The 18817-nt window shown below is 41.0% G+C and overlaps 1 long non-coding RNA gene across 3 annotated transcripts in view; it reads left to right on the plus strand.

Moving 5' to 3' along the window:
* The window catches only part of LOC142838860 (uncharacterized), a 91654-nt gene that overhangs the window by 28840 nt on the left and 43997 nt on the right, over positions 1-18817 (plus strand). For all 3 annotated transcript variants that reach the window (XR_012908640.1, XR_012908641.1, XR_012908642.1), the window contains 4 exons: positions 206-390; positions 898-1127; positions 1847-2038; positions 3041-3159. This is a non-coding gene — a long non-coding RNA (uncharacterized LOC142838860). The remainder of the gene's footprint in view (positions 1-205; positions 391-897; positions 1128-1846; positions 2039-3040; positions 3160-18817) is intronic.

Genomic DNA, 18817 nt, shown 5'->3' on the forward strand with positions numbered 1-18817 from the left:
GACCTTTTGATCATTTGTCTATTTCCTCAGGAAAAAAGAAAGTGTTACTAGTGATATGAATTAACTGTGAGAAACCTAAGAGAAATATTACCTTCCAATTCTCTTCAAAATAGATGCTCACATTATCTTTAAATGGTGGCTAAGTGGTTCCGCGAGAAGCAAGCAGCGTTAACAGCTTCAGAAAATATAAACCCTGTCTCTTTAGAAGCGCGAGTTGTGCCTTCCCCATACGCTTAATTCGTTGAGCAGCCACACAGTCTTTGCCGCTGTATTTCGTTAGAAAGGAAGGAGAGGCTGTTTCTACAGGGTGTCACAGGAAAATCGATGCTGAGCCACGGATTATTGGATCCCACAGAACCGTGGAGACTCGGCAGTGAAATTCTTCCAAAGGTGAGTAGGGACATTGATTTTCTTTCTCGTGCCTGAGGAAATATGGCCCAAGGAACAGAGACTGATTTTAGATTGGAAACAAGTATGACATGACCCCTTTACTTCCAAAAAAAAAAAAATGCAGTAACTTTGCCAAACAAATAAGCGTGGAAATTCAATAAGCATAGAAGTTGGTCTCATTCAGGTTTTTTAGATTTTTTTTTTTAAAAGTGTCTTTGGTACATTTTATTTTAAAAGTGTGTTTGTTTGAACTCTTATCTGTAGCTTAGATTCAGCTAGAAGTATTTTGGTGAAATATTTTTATCATGTAATATGGATGTCTCCATCTTAAATTCCTGACATGAACGTAACGTCCTATCTGTTTCTAAGAAAAGCAAACTCCTTATTTCCACCACCTCAGTTAAAACGGGAGCCGGTCACCAACCTTCATCCTCAAACTATTTCCCCGTCGAACCTGTACTACGGCTTCTACACTCATGCTCACTTGTTTGCGTGTTTACGTGACAGCCTCTTCTGGACCTCTGAGTTGAAAGAAAAAGAACAAAACAAAACAACAACAAAAAAGCAAAGCTGTTCCTCCCACCTTGGTTGCTTCCCTGCATCGCTCAGCATTCCATCTGCGAAGGCAGAGGTGTCCCTGGTTCGGGAAGTATAAATCCCGTGGGAAGTCAGCTGGAGAACATTTTACGCATCGCTCATTCTGTTATGAGCCTGCTGCTCTTCCCTCTCCCGACAAGGTAAGAGATTTATCGTGAACTGGATACAAGAAGTAGAGGGTGTTGTGTGCCGGTAGAACCTGCTTCTCAACCTGCCTGTTTCTTGCGAGTTATAACGGAGAATGTGCAGCTTGTTTTCCAAGCAAAGCATAATTGTAGCAGCTAAACTGCTGGCTTATGTGCCGGCAAGCTCACCTGTCCCTGGTGGCACTGGGGTGTTCTGCCCTGGGGCCTGGGGCCTGGGGCCTGGGGCCTGGAGTGGTGTCTTCTTCTCATGGGAAAAGGCGCGGGGATTTTTTTTTTTTATATAATGAATTTGAACAGAGTTGATGATCCAAGAAGACTATGCAGGCTGCAAAGCACAAAATGGCCAAATTACTACTTTAATCTGGTGAGAAAGAGATATATCTGAGTTATACTCATTTGTGCAATCAGAAATTGATTATAAAATGTCAAAATACAAAAAAAAGCTTACCAGTTCATAGAAATGAACGTGATGATCTTTTAGTTTTGTTCTTTTGTTTTGTTTTGTTTTCAAGACAGGGCTCTTTGCGTTGCCCTGGCTGTCCTGTAACTTGCTCTGTAGACCAGGCTGGCCTCAATCTCATGGAGATTCCCCTGTCTCTGCCTCCCGAGTGCTGGGATTAAAAGTGTGTGTAGGCAGCTGGCAGTTGGCAGCTGGCATTAGTTTTGCTTTTTTAAATTGGCCAGTCAAAACAGTCTCATTTTCTTTTCCTTAGCATACACTTTTAAACTGTCCGAAACACTAAAGGCTGTGTATTTTCACTGCTCAAACTCGGGCTAAGTAGACAGTGTCCTGACTCTGGCTGTGCCCGACATCCCTGCTCCATGCAAGACAACGGATGAGAAGAGCGCAGAAATATAAATAAAATAACTGGAAGTGAAAATCTTTGAATTTCCCATTCGATGTGGTAAGATTTTCATCAAGCTCCATTAACTGCATTTGCTTTCAACGCTGTCCCCATCAGGCTCCCTCTGCTCAGTCTGCACTGTGACTCTTTGGAGATGTTTAGTCCATTTAATGATTATGATTCTATATAAACCAAATGGCTTTCTCACTTTTCCATCGTCTTTAGATTATGACTCAGAATATCGTGCAGGTAAATAAGTCAGGTGTAAATGGTAGACATTAGAGCTCTTTGGGGGGGGAAAGGGCATGCTGTTTTCTGTTCCTTGCTGGGCTTTAATGAGTGGTGCCCACATTCTTGGATGTGAACAAAGACAATAGCATTTTTCAAGTGCTCAGAGGTTAAAATGGAAACTAAAGTTTTTTTCTTTTTTTGCTATGAGTGATAACCGCATGTACACTGTTGCAGTGATGGAGTGTCTTTATGAGGATAAAATGACAGCCACCAAGGGTGAGATGATGCAGAAATCAGACATGGATACAGTTCTAGATACCCGTGCACACAATCCAGAGAGCCCCAGCATCTAGCTCTCTTCACTTGGCACGTGTATTGTATGGACCAGAAGAAAAGCATTTTTTCATGTTTATCAAAAACAATCTCATAAGATATTGAATATTTGTCAATCTCATAAGGTGTTGAATATTTATTTGTCTATCTATCTATCTATCTATCTATCTATCTATCTATCTATCTGTCTGTCTGTCTGTCTGTCTATATCTATCTATCTAAGCAGTGCGATGCAACCATTTCTCTTCTAGATTAAGGTTAAGCATGTCTTATAAGTTTTTCATGTTGGATATGTCCTAAACAATTTGGGGGAAGTGGCAACTCATTGAGGCAAGCTCATCTTTAGTGTGCAAGCAATCGGAGAAGTGCAAATGGCAGACACAATATCCCCGACTTAGAAACTTTCCCTTTGTTTGCTCCTCATCTTCCTCGGGGCTCTTTCTGGACTCCCTTCTCGTCCGTTTCTCTTTGATGCTTCTATTGTATTCCACTTGGCAGTTAAAGGACAGAAGCCGCAATAAGGCTGCCTGGCTACATTTTCCCAGTGCCCCCAACTGCGAGTTAAGCTGACGAACATTTCGAGAGCTCGGCCCATTTCATTCACAGCGGGACGGCAGGTAAAAGCATTTCTGTATTAAAATACACATTTTGTTTCTTCAGGTTTTTGATTTAATTTTTCTGGCTTGCCGGTCAGGAGAAGAAATGGAAGTAGGTTGGGGATCAAATGCCTGGGGTATTTAATCAGACGCCTGGCAACTCCTGATTACAGGATACAGAAATTTCACTTTTGAGGATTACTGTGGTGGATTTTGTCAACTCCAATGAGTGCCCCCTTCTACACAGCATGGAATTGGTCTGCTTCCATCCGAACACCACCTAAACAGAACATAGTGGAAGAACTGCAAAGGGTTTTTATGATAACTCTTGGGTTGTTAGAAACTAAATGTGCAGAGTAAAAATTTTTATTGCATATGCATATAATGTGCGTTATTATTTGATCGATGAGAATGAGACAGTGAGATTAAATTTGTGTTCTAGTCACCTGATTATTTCTTAAGTGGTATGAGCCACCTTCCATACTGAGTGAAGCTCCACGTAATCAAGCAAACATAATAGAGCAAATCATATGTTGATCTTTGATCATGGGATTTCTCAGTCTGCTGTGCTAAGGGCCTCTAAGTCCAGGCAAATGGGAGCTTGTGGGGTAAGACAAACTTTTCACCCTGTGCAGGAGGAGACAGAGGGCATTTCCCCATGACTGGTGAAATTTGGATAAATAACATCAGTTTCCATCCATGCCGATTGTATTTCTAAGGGAGGTTAGATCTTTATATCCGAGTCACCTGGGGCAGATGAGGCTCACACTGTCACACTGACGGTGGGAAGATTGAAGTTCTGAACTATGTCAGATAACTATGGTAGGGACATTACTCACTAAGAAGGAAAAGTTCGCACAGCTAGTGATGTCAATTTTACAGAGCCATTTCCACTGGAGTTAGCGCCTGCTCACACGCTACCTTACCCCGGAGTTTGACTGGCATTTTGCTTTGTGTTCTCTGAGCATCCCGTAGATAGTTCTTTTTCGGATCAAGTCATATCTTAACAAAAGGGTGCAGTGGAAAAAAATAACGGAGCCTTCCTCTGAAGTTTAATAAGGCAAATTATGAACGGAAGGCCCCTGGATGTCCACACTGTGACTATGCCTAGAATCTTGTCAAAGGTATGTGGCTTCTTCTGCTTGAGTAGCCGGACAGGTCCTCTAGCCAAGTTGTCAAGGCTGACAAAGACTTTCTATTTATAAATGTCCTGGAGGACCCACGAGGCGTACTGGACACTCGTTTGTTTTCTAAAGTAAGGTTCAGAATCAATAAGTTAAAAGTTTTTCAGAGTTGCCTCTCTGCTTGCCTGTGGCAACACCACCTTGGATATTGATCCACTCAGAAGGTAGGGAAGGCCAGCTCCACTGCACTCTAGAGCGCTAGGTGGGTTCATTTTCTGCTGTCAGGAGGAGGGCTTCCATTTGCTCATTTGATGTGTCTTGGCTTTTAAAATAATTTTGCAGGGTAGTTATATGCGAGGGCAGGATTTGGAGTGGTAGAACACAATGACAATCTTTCAAAAGTTATTATTATTTTTTTTATTATTCTAGTTGGTTAAATAAAAAATTCTAGAAAAATGTCTTTGTTTTGGGATCAAATCATTGAGTAAAATGAAGACCATGCGATCCCTAACTGCCCACTAGGCTGATAAACTCTTAATGAACTTGAAGCTAAAAAGGTGAACCATTGCTGTCTAAAGTGGCATAAATATAACAAGCCACCTTAATATGGTTCTTTTCTAATTGTTAATCTCAGTGGTCCATGATGCAGGGCAAAGACGGGCACCTATGCTTTCATTGAATCCTGCACATCTTTCAGGAAGTCCTGACAACCGCAGGGGAGGGAGACCTCAGCGACCAGGCGTGTGACCCCAAAGTGGGACATTTTAGATCTGAAGTTTGGATTTTATTTTAGAAACATACACTTGGCCTTCTGTTCTCATTTTATCACGTGTACTTCATTGCCTACAAAAATATTTCAATGTGCTTCTCTTCAAGTAAAGCTGGGGTTTGAAATAGACTTGCCATATCTTCCCCTCTGGACTGTGATAGACCTATGTGGGGTGTCTCCTGTGTTCCACCAGGTAGTTTAATGTCCAGCATCCTAGCACACACCTCAGACACATTCTTCAGGTTTGAAAAATGCAGCCTAGAGAAACACGGGGTTGGGACATATGAATGGGCGACAGGTGGGAGATTAGTAAACGACCATCGCGCACCTGAATCTGGTTTTCTACCTCGGAGGTTTTAGGTGATCAGCGTCAGAAAATAGAAATGAGATCCTTGTGAATGTGCAAAATTTTATTGAACCCTCTGGGCAGTGGTGGCGTAAGCCTTTAATCCCAGCACTTGGGAGGCAGAGGCAGGCGAATCTCTGTGAGTTTGAGGCCAACCTGTCTGCAAGAACTAGTTCCAGGACAGGCTCCAAAGCAACGCAGAGAAACCCCATCTTGAAAAACCAAAGGAAAAAACAATCATTGAACCCAAAGCAGTTCTTTTGGGCTTTAGGAGACTGCAGTTTTGTTGTCAATATCTTTGAGATATGGAACCTTCTTCTTGGCTCCTCATCACCGTCTTTGACAAACGTTCCACACTTCAAGGTTCCGTTTTCTTTCTACTTGTTTTCCCTCCGAAGATGAACTGCTACATTTTATTCCTTGGTTCAAATTTGTGTGCATGGATTGTGTTAAGCCAGAAGAACGGAAACTTGAAATCGGGGGTATGGGACTAGAATGCTGGCATGTGTGTCTGTGTGTCTCTATGTGCATATGTGTGTGTATATGTGCCTGTCTGTGTGCGTGTGTGTATGTTTGTATGTGTGTATGTGTTTATATCTGTTGTGTGTGTGTGTGTGTGTGTATGGGGGAGGGGAGAGAGAAAGGGAGACCCAAAGAGAACATTGCTCATGTTAGTACACACATGTACTGGTTAAACTAGAATGGGCTTGAATAGTTTGAACCCCGGTTCCCCTCATTAGCCCTAAAAAGAATTTTTCAACCTTCTCCCTCACCTGAGGATATTCACCCTTGCCCTCACAGTGTGGCACCAGAAATTAAATAGCACAGTGGACCTAAGAACCATGTTTAGTGTATGGTAAAAGATCCCAAGCATCAATAATCATCTTCCATGGAGCTAGCATTTATTGCGTGTCTGCACACACACACACACACAACCCATATACACACTTTCAGCGTAGCACATTATTATTCAAAGCATGCTGGCTAGTCTTCAGAGGGAATCGTGATAAGGCACTGCTTGCCGTCAGCCTTGGCATCTTCCAGTGAGCAGGTGCGTCCTCTTCTTACTCAGTCACAATGCCCGATGCCCTGCCTCCCTTTCCCTCATTGCTGGCAGACCCTTTGTGCTGCAGGTCACCCGCACAAAGGTGAGAATGATTGAAAGCATTTGTACTGTACCGCCCATAGAAAGGTCTCTGACCTCTTATCAGGGATCAAGCCCTGAGCCAAGGAGATTGGGGCACAGGCAGCAGCTGGAAAAATTATCCAGACTGTGCAATCTCTGCCTGCCCTCTGGAGCGCTCTCCCCAGAGTCAGGATGGTTAACTGGGCCATGGGGTGAGGTTAGTTCAGATGCTGAAGGTGCCTGCTGGGGCTCTCTTTGGGGTTTGTCCAACATCCTCAAAGGCAGCCTTTTTCTAAGCCTGGGGCCATTTAGGAATGTCTATCAGCTCTTCCATAGTTTTAAGCCCCAGTTTTTCTTTAATGACTGTGGCCTTTGAATCTTGCTATGCCTCAGACACAAGCTAGAGCCTTTGGAACAGTTTTCCCAATATTATTCTTCTCGTTTGGATACATAGGTTTTTTTTTTCCTGCCTATTTCCTATCCATAGCCTCCTTCTTACTTGCCCATTGTGTTTCTCTCACAAAGGTTTGCATTCGAGGCTGGAAGCGTTGCCTCCATCAGATGACATTTCTGATACTTTCTTCTAGAATATTATCCATTGACTTTTATGTAACTTGAAGACAGGTTTAAGATGTGAAGCATTCATGTTCAAGCTCCACCCTCACTAGGGGCTCATGTTTCAACAGCCTTGTTATTTCTCTTGTATGTGTGTGCAGTAAGTAAAGAATTCTAGGATTCCACAGGATTTTACAGGATGCCACAGAAAAGCCCTTCTGGGCAATGGGAAGAATTTAAAGAGAGAAAAATCCTATCTAGTTTACTAATTGCCTTGTTTATCCAAGGGGTAGGAATAAAGGGGTCTGGCTCTGGTTTATAAGAACCAATCAGATCACTGCCTTTGGTAAACACCACAGTGGTGCAGACATCATTCGTAGTCTTTTAAAGGACACTGCACAGCCTTTGATCCCAGCACTCAGGAGGCAGAGGCAGGTGGGTCTCTGTGAGTTCGAGGCCAGCCTGGTCTACAGAGTGAATTCCAGTCTAGTCAGGACTACACAGTAAGACTTTGTCTCAAAAAAAATATTTCTTTTCCTATATCAATTACTCTCTCTAGTAGTTTTGTTCTAAGAAAGGACTTGGAGATGATGCAGTATATTTGGTAGTTTGTAAAATTCTAAGAAACTTTATCTCCTCACATGGCCCAGACAAGCTCTTGGGTGGTCTCTGCCAATGGCTACCCTTTAATTCCTTTACTTAGCACACAGACGTAGACAGGACAAATGCCCAGTTGTGAACAGACGGGTGCACTAGGGTCCAGAGCACTGTTCATTGCCTGACCAGTTTCAGTGCCCAGGCTCGCATTAAAGCCACAAACCACGCTGCTTTCAGAATGTTCTTCACAAATGAGAAGAGAAGGATGTTAATGTCTACTGAATACTTGCTATATATGAGATACTTATAATAATCATCATCATCATTGTTATATAGCAATAACAACAAGAACAGTAGTCATAATAATAGCTGCTTTGGGGATTTTCCTAGGCAACTAAATTGGCCCCAGTTTATACAAGTTGTCTAAATTCCCAATCTAAGCTGCTATGGCATCTGTATTATTGTCTGTTGTACAGTTGAGGAAACAGATGCCAGGACCAGATGTGCCCAGGACTCTGATATACAGATAGCCTTTTGTGTATTCATCAGCTGAGGTCACCAAGCATTTCAGTCACCTGTCCACCTGGCTCGTTGTAAGAGCTGGAAGAGATTACTCTGCATCCTCACTTGCCACTCTGCATCCTGGAGTTCTTAGGAAGGACCTTTCACTGTTTCTATATTTTTCCTTTTGTCTCTAATTCACCAGAGATTAATTACTAGAAAAAAATGACAAAAATTTTAAAGAATTGAATAATAACTTTTGTACACTATATATGTAATGTTTTAATGAAAAAAAATAATACAATATATTTTGATCCTGTTTTTCTCTCCCCCAATTCCTCCCACATCCTTCCCATCTCCTTATCTTTACCAATTATATATCTGATAAAGGGTTCCTATCTAAAATAAATAAGAGCTAAAAAAAAAACCCCTGAACATCAAGAAAACAAATAATCCAATTAAAAAAAATGACTTATACAGTTAGCAAAGAGTTCTCAAACGATGAAACACAAATGGATGAGAAGCACTTAAAGAAGTGCTCAACATCCTTAGTCATCAGAGAAGTGCAAATCCAAATGACTCTGAGATTTTATCTGACATGGGTCAGAATGATGAAGATCAGTACAAGAGGTACCCATGATGAGGATGTAAAAAAAGGGGAGGAATTCTCCATTGCTGGTAGGAGTGGTACCCATGTTTGTGAGGATGTAGGGAAAGGGGAGGAATCCTCCATTGCTGGTAGGAGTGGTACCCATGTTTGTGAGGATGTAGGGAAAGGGGAAGAATCCCCCATTGCTGATAGGAGTGGTACCCATGCTGGTGAGGATGTAGGGAAAGGGGAAGAATCCTCCATTTCTGGCACGAGTGGTACAACCACTCTGGATACCAGTTCCTCAGGAAGCTGAGATCTACCCCAAGATACACCTATGTCATTCTTTAGATGGTAATATGCCCAATGGACTTACTTTTAATATTTCCATCAGAGGCCTTGGGTTATACCCAGGTGGGAAATAGATAAAGATAAATTAGATGTCACTGTCAATACTTTTTTTGCATTTTTGTATAATCAAAGTTAAATAGAATGTCTTAATAATATACCCATAACAATTAAACTCATTTTGTGTGGTATGTGTCTAAAATGAAAACATGCTGCCTCATCCTTCAAGTCACCAAGGAATGAAGCCCCCACTAAAAGAGTTCCCCTGAGATAATAGAGATCCCACTGTACTGAAGGTACACGACCTTCCTGTCTGAGAACAGGCTCAGTGTTGTGTTGATTAATTAACATTCTTTCCCACTGCATTTAGAGAGAATCAAGAAATTCAAAGAAGCAGATAACAAAGACAGGATAGCAAACATTGTAGGTTCTTTCTAGAGCGATGGGAGACATTCTCTCCTTCTGTGGCTTGCTAGACAAAACAAGACACCTTGGCCTCTGTTCCCTTTGTACCATTCCCGGAAACAAATCTTGAAGTCAATATAAAAGTAAATAGATAGGAAACCTGTCTCTCCCGGGGAATTGTGGGAAGCAGGTACTAGGGCAGGTACCAATGTTCATTCCATCTACAGAATTATGTGCAGAAAATTGATGAGAAGAAAAGATTGGGCAAACAAAACAGTCAGTCTCATGTTTATGTTTATCTAGCAGAAACACGCCATGCCCTAGATTTCAAGATAAAGCTTGGCTTCTTTTACCTTGCTCACCTTTCTGCGCACACCCCTGACTTCTGTAGCATTGTGTTGGTGGTACTGATGCTGGCTTTGAGAACCTTTCTTTTTCCTGTTTCTGTTGGTTTGCTTTGTGGAGACAGGTTCCTGCTATGCTGACCAAGCCTTGAACTTGTGGCAGTATTTCTGCCTCTGCCTCCTGTCTCCTGTCTCGTAAGTGCTGAGATTATATATATGTGCCACCATCCCAAGTCTGTTGTGAGTCTAAGTTGAACTTCAAGGAAGAGGCAGCTAGCTGATCAGAGGCTCAATTTAGATTCCTCAATTATGCTTTATGTGTTACAACCATGTCAGCATAGAGCTTCCTCTACAGTCAGAAAAAATAAAATTGATGGTCAAAGATATATAGAGATGTTAGTTAGCCTTCACGACGGAGCCTTTGCTGATTATTACATTGGCCATTTTAGTTCCTTGAAATTGATATGCATTCTTATTCTTAAGCTTTGCTCTATTGTGAGATATAATCTGTGATTACAATTGAGTTCACACAATAATATACTAACCATCTGTTTATGAGGCACCCAGTCTATATTAAGTACCGTGATTGGGGGAGGATGTTAGGTCTCTGAGACACAATTGTGAACACCTAATTTCACCACCACAAATGAGTGCTTGATGAGATACCAAGATAGATTTAAAGCATCAGAGCACTTGCTGTAGTAAAGAGATCTACTGTCCCAGAGCCAGGAAATGCTTCATCAAAAGATTGACATTTAACCAATATATATACAAGTGATAGATGACTGCCCATGGATTCATCATTCACATCCTCTTTTCCTGGGGCCGTCTCTTGGCACAGTGGCTGAGCTTTTGTGTTATTTTCCTACGTCTCTACACATGTTCCATTAGACACCTAAGTAGTTAGTGTAGCTAAAAGTCAACTGTACGTTTGGCCTCAGAGGCCCATTGTTGTAAGCACACATTTAACGTAAAAACCATAAGCTTATGTAGATTTTTCCCTTTCTCCCTACTTTTCAAAAAAAAATATTTCAGGGGTCTGGATAAATTGTGGTTCAGTGATCGAGTACCAGGCTAACATGTGCAACAGATCTTGGGTTCCGTTCCCAACATTTTTTTCCCCAGAGGAAGAGAGGAAAAGAAGACAGTAAATACGAACATCAAGAAAACATTATGTTCTCACTGCTAACTCCAAGTCAGACAGGGTCCAGCAAGAGATGTTTAATACATGCCCACACAAGCTGGCGAGGCCATTTGTATATTTGTTGGCAAGTGAGGCATCCATGGATCCACACAGAATTGATGAATCAGTCAAAAACACCAACACTGCAGGAAATGCCAGCTAATCTGTGAAGGAACAAAACTCTGTATGTGCCAAGAGCGGGGATGGGTGGATATCAGATGTCAGGAGTTCGGTTGTGACCCATATCCCATCCCCATCCAGAAGGCCATGTGCTTTGTATGAAGAGAATTATACAGGAGCTGGTGCTGATGAACAGTCCGTGATAAATGTCAGCTGCTCTTTCTCTGTTAAGATAGGTTGTCACTGATAAAGTAGCCTTGCTTTTAAAACAAAGCCTTGGTCCTGTCTTGGGCCCAAGCTTTTAAAGATTTTAAGTTAGTGCTAGGAATTCAGCTATTTATGTAAACTTGTTCAGTTACTTATCTGTCTAGTTCAAATACCAACATGATATGAGCCAAATGGAAATACATACATACATACACACACACACACACACACACACACACACACACACACACACACACAGAGTGACACAGAGAGGTACAAAAATATGAATTATAACAAACCAGTAGACTATGCTCTTGGGTAAAGTTGGTCATATACTCCCAATCATTTGAACTGAGTGTCAATGTCATATTAATGAACTATACTCTTTTGTATACAAAAAAAAACCATGGATCTAGAATCCTGAGTCGTGTGGGTGGCAGATTTCATGCTCCTTTTCATTAGACAGCTAAGATATTTTTTCTCATGAAAATCTGCTTACTTTCTCATCTTTTTCCTCCTCATCTATAAAATTTAATGCAGCCCTTAGAGTCAAATTTGCTGACTTTAGAACTGAATGTGCCACTTATTAAAAAAATTCAGGTGCCTCCTTCACGTACTGCCTCAGACTCCGGATCAGAGCCCAGCACACTTCCTTGGTTTGTGACGTCTCCCTCACTCATCCCACCTGTCTGTTCTGTCCCCTATTCCCACGTCAAATGGAAACTCCTGAAACTCATTTTTCCTTGGTGCTCCATATGTGGCTGGTATTTCTAACCACAAACCCTCAAGCACAATGCTTGAAGTTATTTTTCATGGTGTGCTAGGATTTTCAAGCTGAGTGAGAAATGCAGAATTTGTTCATTATTATGGCTCCATCTATACTGAATTTTAAGCTAACTGGAAGTGATTGTAAGGACCTGATTATGAATGCACAGACATCCATTTTCATGATGAAGCTTCATCAAAACTTTAGAGACCAGTGTTCTTAAAATGTGCCTCTCTTGCCAGCCTCCACAGCGGGGCATTAACACATTATCAGCTCATAACCTTTCCGTTGTCATTTCTGCTTCTCAGACTCTTTACTGGGTAGAGGAGTTGGTGCTTACATGTTGCTGGTCATACGGCCCTTGACCCATAAGTTTAAGAGAATGAATAGGAACAAGAGGAAGTGTGCCACCCCACAGCTGCAATTTTGACACTCCTGTCAGTTTTAAGGGATCGATAGAAGAGCATGCCAATACAGGATGGAGCCCAAAAGGCAGGAGTTATGACATAGAACCAAGCGAAAGTGGATGTTTTGCTGAGAGAGGCCCCAGGGTCAAAGTTCACTATGTTTTAAGTGGTGGAAAGATGATTTGAAGTTGCATTAAGCTTTGGGGGAAAACGAAGTTTCTAGTTATCTCAGAAAGAGTGAATCATAGAAAGGGATGATGGCACGAGGGAGAAACTGAGTCAGGCACAGCAGGCTGCATACAGTTTCTACAGTCTGGAGCTGAGGTAAAAGCAGGAGAGGGAGTGGTCCCTACAAGGCCTGACAGGACCAAAGGAAGCCTTCTGAGAAAGCGAGGCTGCTCTAGCGAGAGGCACTTACAAGGAAATTGAAGCAGAAGAGACACACATTACCTACATGGCTACTTAGAGCTCAAAGAGGGTCCTTAGAAGCAAATGAAAACATCTCCCTCTTCCAAGATAGGAGAAGAGACGCTAAATTTATCAGTGGGTAAATGGAATGGAAATCTACCTCTAGGGTTCATTGGTCCTCAGGCAGTGGAAGTAAGATGGTCGTCAGAGGGCTGAAAAGAGCTGTACAGATATGTGCGTAGCATCTGCTTTGAAGACCAGGGCAGAGGATGGAGTTGAGGAGATGCAAATGGGGATGCATAGTGACATACTAGGACCCAAGGCTAGACCTCTGTCATGGCAGCCTCAAGCTAGGACTTCACTCCTCTTGGCATCATTGAGAAGCTTGGCATCAGGGGTCGAGAAGGGCTTTGTTTAGTTTACCCAAAGTAGGATGCTCATCCAGAAGGTTGGCAGAAGGACAATGGGGCAAAACATAAACACACGAAAGAAGCAAGGCACAGGGCATGGTAGGCAAAGACTCAATACTCGCGGCTTGCCCTACTTTTCTCTGCTGAAGACTCAGAGGTGTAGGCAGAAAGACTTAATTTATCCCAAGGCAGCTCTAAAAGACAGCAAATATTTAGACAGGAATCAACTTTTCTTTTTTCCTAGATTTTCCATTGTGTAAGGCAAAGCAAAGCAAGAATCTCTGCCTTAATTTTCCTGAGATTTTTATAGTGAAATGAATTCTCAGAAAGTTCATCTTTTGAATAGGGCTTTAACTAGGGGAATCATTAATCCTTTATGGTAGGTGCTATCTCTGTAATTGCTCGCATTTCCCATTGTATGTAGCTGATATGGGATAATAGGGGCTGACCTCTGGGGAGAGATCATTACAGATTTATTTATGAAGACTCCACTGTGGGCACAGGGATGATTCTTGAGCTTCTATTCCATTGCCATCTGAAGTCGAACCTTTAATTTGCTGCCATCAAAATTTGGCTGGTCTGCTTTCGTGTATAAAAAGACTTTCCATTAATACATTCTGTGGGATGTGATACAGCGTGGGAGATGCTGAACTTGCTGGTCCCATTCTGCCCTCAACCACTTAAATCCAAGCACACCACTTTGCACCTCGGAGTCTCAGTGAGATATGCATAAAAATACCTGTGCTTTCCTCCAGATTCCAACTAAGAGCCTGCCCCATAGGAAAAATGATAATCATCTCCCCATAGGTTAACAATCCAGGGGCATTTCTACCCCCTCCATCTCTCCTTCCCAGCCTTCTACCTGACTCCTTCTTTTTTCTTTCCTTTCCCTTCTGTTCTTTCCTTTCTCATATTGAATGAGGTCATACTATTCTGGAGATAAATGCTCCTAAGACCAGGTGTTACTTTCTTATCCTCCACTCCCATGCCCCCCATTATAGGTATTTTTACTGGCACAGAAACTGCTTCTTTGTGTTTCTGGCACAGGAATGATTCATTGACTTGTTCAGACAGTCAACTAGTATTCTCTGAGAGCCTGCTATGGTATAGATATCTTTCTAGGTTCCGCAGCCATCTGCGAACTTAAATGGGTCTCTAATGATATTTTTTATCCCGAGTGACTGAGGCTTTGCGTTTCGATTTGACTTACCAATTAGACTACAGTGACCCAAAGAGGAGAATCATAATTCCTTTAGTCAAATCCATACCATCTAGTATAGTGGCAGACACGAAGTGGGTAATCAATAAAGCTTTGTGGATAAGTTAATCAGGAGCTAATGCGTTGTTACTATACATGCGTACTCATTTCTACTCCGAGACTTAAAATAGAGGACACATATTTAAGGGTGAATTCATATAACTCTCCATAGTGTTGAATACAAAGAAAATCATTTAATTGGATGTATCTTTTCCCCCATGACTTCGTAAGTGAAATCAGCTACGGACTTCTGGTAGAGATTTCTAGCTAATCTTCCACCAGAAGTATTTTCTGAGAGTGCCAGTAATTGACGAAGGTGTTATGAAATTCTGCTCATAAAAGTGAGAGGCAGATAGAGCGCACAGAGAAACAAGATCTCCAGTTCTCATTGTTGTCTTCTAATAAGTGCTTTCTGTGAGTCACTTATTTGTTTTGCAATTGAGCAAGTCATTAAATGAAACGAGCCCCCACAGCTTTGTCACAGATAAAGAGGAGCTATCACTCACAGTTATCAAATAAGAAAAAGTTCCATGATCGCTGGGAAAGCTCGGTACATTGCATATTCATAATACCAATTTCCAAAGACCCGATTATTCCATTTGTCTCATCTGAGAGGGACATTTTCACCAAAATATCAGTTGCTCGAATTCCTTGGCTAGACTCTCCTTGATCTTTTTCCACCCCATGAGCGACTTCCTGCAGAGGAATAGGTGAAATCAATATTAATCAGGGATGTTCTCTCTTTGTGACACCCACCAGCACCACAGTTGAACAAAAGAGGCAGCAACTTATGCTGCAGTGAAATGAAAAAATAAGTTTAATATTTTATTTCCTCACGGAAACTTGCATTGGCATCATTTCTACCAGGCAAGTATATAGGTGTTTTTAATTAATGCAGCATTTTCTATTTCTCCATTTGAATCTTGTGGAACTGTATGCCACCTCTTCATGAGGACAGATATAAATTATTTAGAAAAGCCTCCCCCCAGCTCTTTCCCACAGCACCATAGAAGTCTCTAAGAAAGGTTGTATGATCTGTGAAAACAATGTAGGATTTGGATCCTAACACACCTGACCTCGCATGTTTTCCATGATATAACCCTGTCTTTCCATGTCTCATGGTCTCCTGTAGGAATGGCTTCTATTGAGAAGATCGAGGGAAATAACAAATGACAACAAGATTAAAATCAGAGTTAATTAACCTAGTGACAGCGGTGCTTGTTTTGGAGTTGAAAACTATATAGCTGCAGTTTTCAGTCTGTGAGTCACGGCCCCTTTTGGGGGTTGAACAGCCTTTCCCAAGGGTCACCTAATCAGATATCCTATGTATCAAATATTTGTGTTATGATTCATAACGGTAAAGTAGCAATGGAGATAATGTTATGGTTGGGGTCACCACAACATGAGGAGCTGTGGTAAAGGGCCACAGCATCAGGAAGGTAGAGACCAAAGCTCTAGAGTCTGACTAATGTCAAGTAACTGAATTCATGATAGATGACTAGCTCAACCAGTGTGGTGGCATTTCAACTGTATTTTAATAAAGAAAGCTTGCCTGAAGATCTGAGAGTAAAACAGTCCCACTGCTCAGCCTTTCTGACCAGATTATGGTAGCACACTTTTAATCTCAGTATTCATAATGACACACACCTTTAATCCCAGGAGCTGCACTAGTTGCCATAGAAACTGGGCGGTGCATGCCGTTAATGATAGTGGTGCACGTCTTAAATCCCAGCCCTAGAGAGGATTCTAAAATGGGAGGAGACAGCTCTCAGACACAGTCTCATTCTGAGATCCCACGAGGTAGAATGGCCAATTCAGTCTGAGGTCGAGGTAAGAGCCAATGGCTGGCTGTTTTGCTTTTCGGGTCTCCAGGTTGAATCCCAATTTCTGACCCTGCGTTTTTATTAATCATGCTTCAAACCAGAACATTCCTTCATTCTCAACCCCTTACCACTTATGTATTTTAATCTAAAATGTTAGCTATTGGAACACTTTATCTAAACGAGCAAGACAATGTTCAGCACATTCAAAAACCCTTATTTGAATTCTTAAGGACCTGAGTACAGAATATAAGAAACCTGCTTTGTCTGTAAATAGGGGGTAGGGAGCTTGATAGGTGTGTTCAGCCAAGAATCAAGAGAAATCGTACTTGACTATGGATGGTCCGATCTAAAGAACAAGTAACAGATCCAGTTTCTGAAATTATAATGTATATGAAGTTATTAATGAATAACTGTTTTTTAATGGTAGAATTATTTTAAGCCTAAGACCAAGAGTCTTGTAAATACAAGAGCTATTCTGTAAAGAAGATGTCTAAGGGAAGATGTCACCAACTTCATTTTTGTTGACAGTAATTGAGTAGAAGCCAGAACATGGTCGAGGGTATGTCTGAGTAGGAAATGGGCCTCGTGTATCTGAGAGTCTCCAAGTTTCTAAGGCCATTTTTGTTCTATATTGTGTAGCTTCTCAAAACTGAGAGACCATATAATTAATTAATTTTGAGTCATTGATGAATTGATTAATTTTGTGTATATGAGTGTTTTTGTCTATGCATGCATGCATGAACATCCTTCTTGAGACAAAGGACAATTTCAAGTGTCTGAATCATCTGCATTTTTTTAATGTTTTTGAGACAGATTCTCTTGCCAGCCTGGAACGCACCAAGCAAGCTTTACCGCCTGCCAGTGAGCTCCAGGTATTTGCCTATTTCTGCTCACCTAGCTCTTGGGATTGGAGGCAAGTGTCCTTGCCTAGGGCTTTTTACATAGGCTCCGCTTTTCAAACTCAAGTCTTCATCCTTGTATAAAAAGCATTTTAGTGACTATGCCATCTTTACAGCCCCCAGAGGCAACAAATTTTCACATAAAAATATGCCAATAGGTGATGACATTTCAGGCTTTGCAATTTTAAAATTGTTTCTCTATCCAGTAGATTTTACAGAAATATAAAATGTAGCCTTTTATTTACCAGCATTGTACAAAAAAAAAACGCTATGCAATACATGAATTTCACTTTTTTTTTCAATTTTAAACGGTGACCCTCTAAGAATTGACTGTCTGAATCCATTTTCTTTTGGAAGGGTCGGGATTAGAAATGACAGCTTATTCTAATTCTCCAGTATTAATTTTTATGGCACATCCATGGATTTTATCAGCAAGCCTTTCAGTGAATTTTCTGGATTTCGATTAGTTTGTCCTAAACTCTTGGCAAGCTAAATTTCTCTAATAGTCTTCAATTCATTGCATTAAATGCCTGTTCAGCCTTAGATGATATATTGATTTTTTTTTCTCAGCAAAGTGACAAATACCATTTTCATGACCATAATAGAGATTGATTATACTTTATAGAACACACACAGTGAGTGAGCTGATCTCAGTGGGACCAGCATGGGCCTTACAGAAATTAAATAAAATATGAATTAATAATGACATTAATGAATTCTTCTGTTGATGATGAGGTACAAATCGCATCTCAAGGCAAAACGATGAGAAGTTTTGCAGCAGTACAAGCAATGCAGAAGGAGACAAATATCAATATTTTAAAAGGTGCTGCTCTGTCCAAACTTTTAAGCAAGTTAGTGGTTGTAGCCTTCAAAGCTCAAACTATGACATGAACTCCCACCCAGCCTCCTTGGGAATACTTGAGTTAGAACAGAAGTAAATTATACCCACTGGAAAGTTAATTTGAAATGTTACAAACCTATGGGGAGTAGTCAATTTTTCTGATGACATTTATGTAACTTCTATTTAAAATTCAACTGGTTTAATTTCCACTCCAATTTTTTAATAGTTAGGATAGAACTAGCCCAAGCATTAAGATGTTTTAATTATTCTGCCCTGCCTCTCAGTGCTCTTTAACATAATATCTAAGAGGTATTGTTTATGTTACAAAAATGCATACCTTGTCATTGGCTTGAATTCTGTATTTATTTCCCACTGGGGGAAATGAAGAGACTAGAAGCAAAACATGGTAGAGGTAGAAATATTGCCAGGAGATATCTCAGCATTATTATCTCCACAAAAAAAATAAATAAAAATAATTCTATGACAGTTTAGGACTGTACCTATTTATCTATTTTCTAGCTTTATCAACTAGTATTATGCCCAATATAGGATACAACATATAGTATAAGCCTCCAAATATCTGCAAAATGAACAGACTTTCCTGATGGTGAATTAAACAGATGTTCTAGGAAAACAACTACAAAGTTACATGA

The sequence above is a fragment of the Microtus pennsylvanicus genome, chromosome 20, assembly GCF_037038515.1.
Source record: "Microtus pennsylvanicus isolate mMicPen1 chromosome 20, mMicPen1.hap1, whole genome shotgun sequence".
In the NCBI taxonomy this organism is placed as follows: domain Eukaryota; kingdom Metazoa; phylum Chordata; class Mammalia; order Rodentia; family Cricetidae; genus Microtus; species Microtus pennsylvanicus.